This window comes from Nicotiana attenuata, unplaced genomic scaffold (genome assembly GCF_001879085.1).
Source record: "Nicotiana attenuata strain UT unplaced genomic scaffold, NIATTr2, whole genome shotgun sequence".
In the NCBI taxonomy this organism is placed as follows: domain Eukaryota; kingdom Viridiplantae; phylum Streptophyta; class Magnoliopsida; order Solanales; family Solanaceae; genus Nicotiana; species Nicotiana attenuata.
Window position 1 is genome coordinate 56962 of NW_017671855.1, and position 7849 is coordinate 64810.

Sequence of the window (7849 nt, forward strand, 5' to 3'; positions counted from 1 at the left end):
TTCCAAAAGCGGGTGAGTAAGTAATCATTAGTTATTGTTTACATTTTGTTTGAATGAGAAAACTTTACTAAGACAATTTTGCTTTGATTTAGATAATGAATCCAGACACAATAGATACAATGTCTATTAATCTAAAGTTTCTCGCACGAGGTCCGTGGGTAGTTGCAAGACGTTTTACTGCATATAATATCAATGGGTCCAAATTTAGAACTTTGGCTCAAGAAGAAGGTCTAAGAACATAGAATAGTGGAGTTCTCTTAACTTCTAAAACATCATGTGGTGCAAGTAGTATTGATGGAAATTTAAGGCAAGATAATATGGGAAGTTAGAAGATATTCTTGAGATTAATTATTATGGTCGATTCAAGGTTGTTCTTTTCAAATGTAGATGGCCTGATACCGCTCGAGATAGAGGGTATAAAAAGGATCGTTGGAACTCATATTGTGTTAACTTTGATAGATTGATTCATACTGGTGAACGTGAAGAACATGAGCCTTACATCGACATTTCAAGCACAAATGGTGTACTATGTGGATGATGTTGTCAATAAAAGGTGGAGTGTTGCTATGCATCTAAAGCCAAGAGATCTGTATGATATGAGAGAAGAAGTAGTGGAAGATAAAGTATATGAGAATGAACCATACCAAGAGCAAGAACTCGAACAGTTTTTTGGTGATGGTGATGAGTATGTAAAACTAGCTACGGACCATATAATTGATGATTTAGTAGAGACAAATGTTGCTACTAACTTAGCAGCTAATACATACATGTTTGAATAGAAAATTTATTTAATATGTTGCTTTACCTGAAGGTAAAAGTATTGCATAAGTAAGTAGTGTTTATTTTATTTATTTGATGTATAAGTATATTTAGAAATGGTATTCATATTTGGTTTGAAGGAACATTTAGAAATGACAAGGTTAATTCAATCCGTTGTTCCTCACATGGCATCCAAGAAGAAAGGGAAAATCGTAAATGTTGGAAGTTGCATTGCTTTGGATCCGGGACCATGGTCAGGTGCTTATAGTGCATCCAAAGTTGATGTACACTCATTTACTGATACCTTGAGGTATGCTTGTATGCTATAGCCAACATTTTTTTGGATGGTTTTTCAACTTCAAATGGCGGCCAAGCATACAACGATTAAATTTTATTACAGGCTCTTAAACTTAGTTATCTTACTTTATCTTTAGTTTTTGGGAGCTTTATTTTTATTAGATTATCATTATGTATTAGATGTACTGATTTCTTTTCCTTGAACCACATTAATGTTTTTTACTTTGTTCTCATCTTATAATTAACGACTCAAACTCCATACTTAAGATTTATTGGAAACCAGATAAGTTTCTCTGGACGTGTTCACCTTCTCGCATGAATGTTACCTTTGCATCGGATGAGGCATCACCTGTCAAACCTCAGATTTAAACGAAATTACTTTTCTGGCATTGTTTTCCTCCTATGATCAAACTTTTTGACTTCATAACTATCTTTTTCGTTGTGCTGAAGAGTTGTCAATAAATCCTCTTATGGAGTAGTTCTGTAGAACATATTGTTGGCCAGGTTGCAACATACAAGTCATATGGCTGAAAATAGGAAGCCAAGGTCCAGTCTGTTACGTGGTTAGTACCTTGTTTGAGACTAAATCAGACACTGAGACCGTGTTGTAGGCTGATAGCATCACATGGAGGTATAGTTGTGCCCTTTACTCACATGGAGGTCAAATCAGGTTGTGCACCTTGATTCTTATAACATATTAGTTGCATAGATCACAGTATTGTTGAATTTTTCTGAGTAGTGATATTCCTGTTGGAAAGTTTATTTTACTCCTAATTCTGCAGCATAAAGTGTTTGTCAAAAGCTCGCGTAAAGCATGCTTAGACGCTGAAGCTAGGCACAAAATAGGCTTATCCTAAAGAGGCGAACTAAACAATACAGATTTTTATAATGTTTTATCCATATAACGTTGTTATTTACTTGTTCCTATTCTTCCTCTCGAGCCTATTCTTCCTCTCGATTCGAGGGTCTTTCGGAAAGAGTCTCTTTTCCCTCCAGGGTAGGGGTAAGGTCTGTGTACACAATACTCTCCCCAGACCCCACTTGTGGGATCCCACTGGATTGTTGTTGTATCCATATTTGATTCACCTCTTTTTAATCTGTGGTATTCATATTTGTTTTCCATAAGAGGATCTCTTGGAAAAAAGATGAAAATATTAGAAGAACTGAGAGAGAGAGTAAGGGACAAAAAAAATAGTTGGAAGAACAATTTTGTTATCATGTTAGATGGCATTACCCGCTAGAGGAATTAATGGGAGGGCGGAGAAAGTTTCATGGAGCAAAGGAATTATTCTAGTCAGACCGCTACGATGTTCGAATTGCCCATAATATAGTAGGAAAATGCAATGTTCATTCTTTTAGGAACTATACTAAGCTTAAGAATGTTGGTCAGGAGGATTACTACTACCGGTTCAAGTATAAAACGGCAACTGGAGCTTTTGTGCCAGATATGGTTCCAGTGTAAGTGTATGAAATTCCGCATGGTTGCTGATTGAAGTTGAGCAATGTTCTTTATGCTCATAATTCTTTTTTGTTGCTCTGAAGGTATTGCAAATGCAAGATGCCATATAATGCGGATGAGTTTATTGTAAATTGTGTAGAGTGCAAGGAGAGGTACTTATTAATTCATCTTTTTGCTTAAGTTGTTGATTGTCAAAAATGAATTACATACATTAATTTCCTCTCCGTTGAAGATAAAAAGAGTTCTCTCAACAGTTGGGCTAACTCTGATCCGCCTTCTTAGAGAGTTTGTTACTTTATTAGTTTTCAGTTGTCTTTAAGAATCGGACATTTCTTTCCTTAACTCTAGTGCAATGTTTTTCTTGCATATTTTTCTTCACTATTCACTATGTGCAATATACATTGAAGAGCACATATATGTGAAAATTAAACTGGAAAGTACCGGCTGATCTTTTCACTATGATTGTACGTTTTGTGTAAAGCACTAAATATTAAGTAGTGGTATTTTCATTTGTATCAACTTATCTAAAAAGAAGAACAAGAAATTGGATTTTTTAGAAATGGTGTCATTTCCTTAGTTTCCAGCATGATAAATTCAGAGGCCTATCTAAAAGGTTGTACATGCATAAAAGACTTCCATATCTCAATGATCTAGCCATATTGTATATAATCTGTGTCACCGTTCTGAAGACACAACTGTACTTTAGAGGCTGATCTGATTGGTTAAACCAAAACACATCTGTGTCCGTTATACATTGCATTCCAATTTGTTCCTTTGGTCTTTTGCAGGCATCATCCAGCCTGTTTGGGCATGACTATTGAACAAGTTAAACATCTAGATCACTATGTTTGTTCCGATTGTGAGATGTGGCCATGCTCTGAATAGGTGGATTCCATTGACAATGATGGAGTTCTTGTTTTTTGATGTTGATAGAGTGTTGAGGGGTGGTGGCTATTTATGGTTGGATCATTTCTTTAGTAAAAAGGCGGATCTTGAGAAGGTTTTCCAACCCCTTATTTGAAAATTGAACTACAAGATGGTGAAGTGGGCAGTAGCAAATAAGAATGATGCTAGTGGTGTGAAGAATGGGGAGGTTTACTTGACAGCTCTACTTCAGAAGCCTGTTTCAAGATGAGACTCTATTACAGGTACCGTCTTAGTCTCTCTAAAAATGAGATTATACATCGTTATTGTGACGACCCGAAGGGTCATCACTGGATTTCTCTCTTTTCCGTGCTTCCGAGGCCTTGAAAACCTCGCTTTTAGTTGCCTCGAATTGCGTGCGCAGTCCGGGCGCGAAGCCGGAAAGCTTTTATGTTGAAATATGTGAACTTTGTGAAAAATTTGAAGAATTTTGATATTAATATTGCTAAAGTTGACTTTGGTCAACATTTTTGGTAAACGGACCCGGACCCGTGATTAGGCGGTCCCGGAGGGTCCGTAGAAAAATATGAGACTCGGGCATATGCCCGGAGTCGAATTTCGAGGTCGAGAGCCCAAGAAATGAATTTTTCTGTGAAATTATTTTTCTGAAATTATTAAGGAAAATGGAAATAAAAATTGATCAAAAGACTATGGTATCGGGCTCGTATTTTGGTTCCGACGCCCGGTACAAGTCTTAAATATGTGTTAAGAGCTTCCTGTAAAGTTTGGTCGAAATCGGATGTCATTTGACGTGTTTCGGACCTAAATATCTAAAATTTGAAGTTATGAAGTTTGAAATGAAAATGATGATCTTGAGGCTTGGTTCAATGATTTTGATGTTATTTTGGCTATTTGATCGCCCGGATAAGTTCGTAGGATGTTATTGAGTTAGTGTGTGTGATTGGTTAGGAGCCCCGAGGGCTCGGGAGTGAATGGGAGGTGGTTCGGGGTGTTTTTACACTTAGAAAAATAGCAGATTTTGCTTCAGCTGTTGCAGAGCCCATTTCCTCTTCGCGATCGCGTTCTTCATCCCGCGTTCGCGATAGGGTTATTTGACCCTGAGGGCTGAGTCTCCTTTTCCCCTTCGCGTTCGCGTTTGTACCCTCGCGATCGCGTAGCTCTACAGAACTCCTTCATCGCGTTCGCGTGAAATCCCACGCGTTCGCATAGAACAGTTCCTGGACCCGAGCAATTTCCTTCTACGCGTTCGCGTCTCTCTCCACGCGATCGCGATAGCCTACCCAGTCTACCCTTCGCGAACGCGGCCCCTCTCCCGCGAACGCGAAGGGCAATTTTGCCCAGCGAATTTTTAAGTTAAAAACAGAACAGTAGCTCGGGATTTTCACAAAAATACACGAACTCCTTTCTTCCCCAAGCACTTAGGCGTCCATTGAAGCTCCCTTTCATCAAAACTTCTTGGGTAAGTATTGTTCAACTTGTTTTCTTCAATTTCCTCTATTAATTACTAAATTCCTAGCCCTAAACCTTGAAATCAAAGTAGAAAATGGGGGGTTTTGGGTAGAGTTAGGGCTTTGGGGATTTTAGGTGATTCAACCTCAATTTGGGGTCGAATCTTGAAATAAATTATATATTTGAACTCGTGGGGTTATGGGTGATTGGGTTTTGGTCCGAGCCTCGTGTTTGGACCATGTGGGACCGGTGTCGAATTTTGGTATTTTTGGAAGAATGATAGGAATTTCATTTCTAGGCTATGGGATTGTGTTTTTGAGCCCTTATTGATATTATTGAACTAATTATGCCTAGATATCATTGTTTCGGAGTTGGATTGTAGAGGAAAGGCGGTATTAGAGAGTTGATTGCTATTCTTGGACCGAGGTAAGTGTTTGTTCTAACTTTGGCTTGAGGGAATAGGATTAGGATGTTATTTGCTACTTGCTAAATGTGGAGTACGGTGTATAGGCATGGTGACGGTTATCTATGCACCGGAGTCTAGCATGACCGTGAGTCTTAATTGCTTTTAATTCGAATGATGTGACGCAACTTCCTCGCTTAATTGATAAATTTCATATAATGTGAACGGTTGAGGAAGAATTGTGATTGGTATATTTTGGAGCGTTGGCTCGAACAAGAATGTGATAGTTGAGAAAGAAGTGATTTAAAAGAGGATGTGTTGTGATTATTCCCTTGCCGGGACGTGTAGACTATTATTATGTACTCTCCCTTGCCGGGATATTTGGGCTGTTAGCTGTACCCTTGCCGGGTTAAAGTGTTATGTTGTTGAATTCCCCTAATGGGGCCTCCTTTACAAAGCCAGATATTTTGAACTATGATATGGGATCATATGGCACGCCGTCCACTTATGAATTAAGAAATGGGATCGTGTGGCGCGCCGACCACTTATATATTATAAAATGGGATCGTATGGCACGCCGTCCACTTATATATCTATTACGAAATAGGATCGTGTGGCATTCCGTCCACTTATATATTATGAAATGGGATCGTGTGGCACGCCGTCCACTTATGAATCAAGAAATGGGATCGTGTGGCGCGCCGACCACTTATATATGAGCTATAGTAATGAGATAGTTTCGTCGTTATATCCGTTGATCTGTATTCGTTGTATTCTTCCCCGAGCATGCCCCCTTCCCCTTTTTAGTTGATATTCTCTGTTGTTATTTCTGTTGCCTTTGTATATATATATCCGCACAGGTTGTTTTTGGTAGGTCCTGTCTAGCTTCATCACTACTTCGCCGGGGTTAGGCCAGGCACTTACCAGCACATGGGGTCGGTTGTGCTGATGCTACACTTCTGTGCTTTTTGCACAGATCATAGTACCGGAGCAGGAGCCTTTGGTCAGCAGTAGGAGCGTTGGGAGCTTACTTCAGTCCGGAGATTTCCGAGGTAGCTTGCTGGCGTCCGCATGGCCCGGAGTCTCTCTTATCTCTGTCTTTCGTTTGATTTCCCTTGTATCGGATCAGACAGTACTGTATTCTTATTCAGACTTTGTTTTTAGTATTCAGTAGAAGTTCGTGAGTTAGTGACACCAGATCTGGGTGGAGGTGTATTTGAATTTCCGCACTTGGTTTCAGTTATTTATGTATCGAGACTTCCGCTTTTATATTAATTGCCTCGTTCTTCTTTATACTGTTAATGATGTTGAGAGAAATGTTAAACTAATTGGCTTGCCTAGCTCCTATTAGTAGGTGCCATCACGACTCCCGAGGGTGGAAAATCCGGGTCGTGACAAGTTGGTATCAGAGCACTAGGTTACATAGGTCTCACAACTCACGGACAACCTCGGTAGAGTCTGAGGGATCGGTACACAGATGTCTGTATTTATCCCCAGAGGCTACGGAGTTAGGAAAGTTTCACTTTTGTTCTTTTCTGTCGTGCGATTCTGATCCTCAAATACTGATTGTCTTTCTACTCTGTTCTTTCGCAGATGGCGAGAACACGTGCTTCCTCTTCTACCGCGCAGCAGCCCGAGCCCCCAACAGCAGCTCCTGCGAGGGGCAGAGGCCGAGGCCGTGCCAGAGGCCGAGGCCGGGGCAGAGCTCAGCCCCGAGCAGCAGTCCCAGAGGTGGAGCCTCATGTTGATTATGATGAGGAGGCTCCAGCCCCAGCAGCTCCGGTGGGCCCAGCTCAGGTCCCAGAGGGGTTCATAGCCTCCCCAGTTCTTCAGGACGCTCTGGTCAGATTGGTAGGCTTTGTGGAGAGCGTCACTAGAGCGGGTTTGCTTCCAGTAGCACCAGCCACTTCTCAGGCTGGAGGAGGGGTTCAGACTCCTGCTACACGTACTCCGGAGCAGGTAGCTCCCCAGGCACAGGTTCCAGAGGTTCAGCCAGCAGTGGCAGTTCAGCCGGGTATTGTGACTCAGACCGGCGATGGACAACTATTTCCTCAGATGCTTTGTGGAGGCTTGATAGGTTCTCCAAGCTCTTCACCACCACATTCAGCGGTGCTTCATCAGAGGATCCCCAGGATTTCTTATTCAGCTGCCATGAGATCCTTAGGACTATGGGTATTGTGGAGACCAATGGGGTCGACTTCATCACCTTCCGGCTTGCAGGATCCGCCAAGACTTGGTGGAGGGACTATTGCCTATCCAGACCAGCAGGGTCGCCATCATTGACTTGGGACCAGTTTGCAGAGTTGTTTTTGGAGAAGTTTCTCCCAGTTACTCAGCGGGAGGCACTACGCAGGCAGTTCGAGCGCCTCCANTAGAGAAGGGTTTTATCAGGCCTAGTGTTTCTCCTTGGGGTGCGCCGGTGTTATTTGTGAAGAAAAAGGATGGATCGATGAGGATGTGCATTGATTACCGACAATTGAACAAAATGACGATAAAGAACTAGTATCCACTGCCTAGGATTGATGATTTGTTTGACCAGCTTCAGGGTGCAAAGGTGTTTTCAAAGATAGACTTGAGATCTGGCTACCATCAGCTGA

General features: G+C 41.3%; 1 pseudogene; it reads left to right on the plus strand.

Moving 5' to 3' along the window:
* The first annotated feature begins 875 nt into the window (after positions 1–875).
* LOC109210561 lies at positions 876–3657 on the plus strand (annotated as a pseudogene).
* Positions 3658–7849: the final 4192 nt, after the last annotated feature.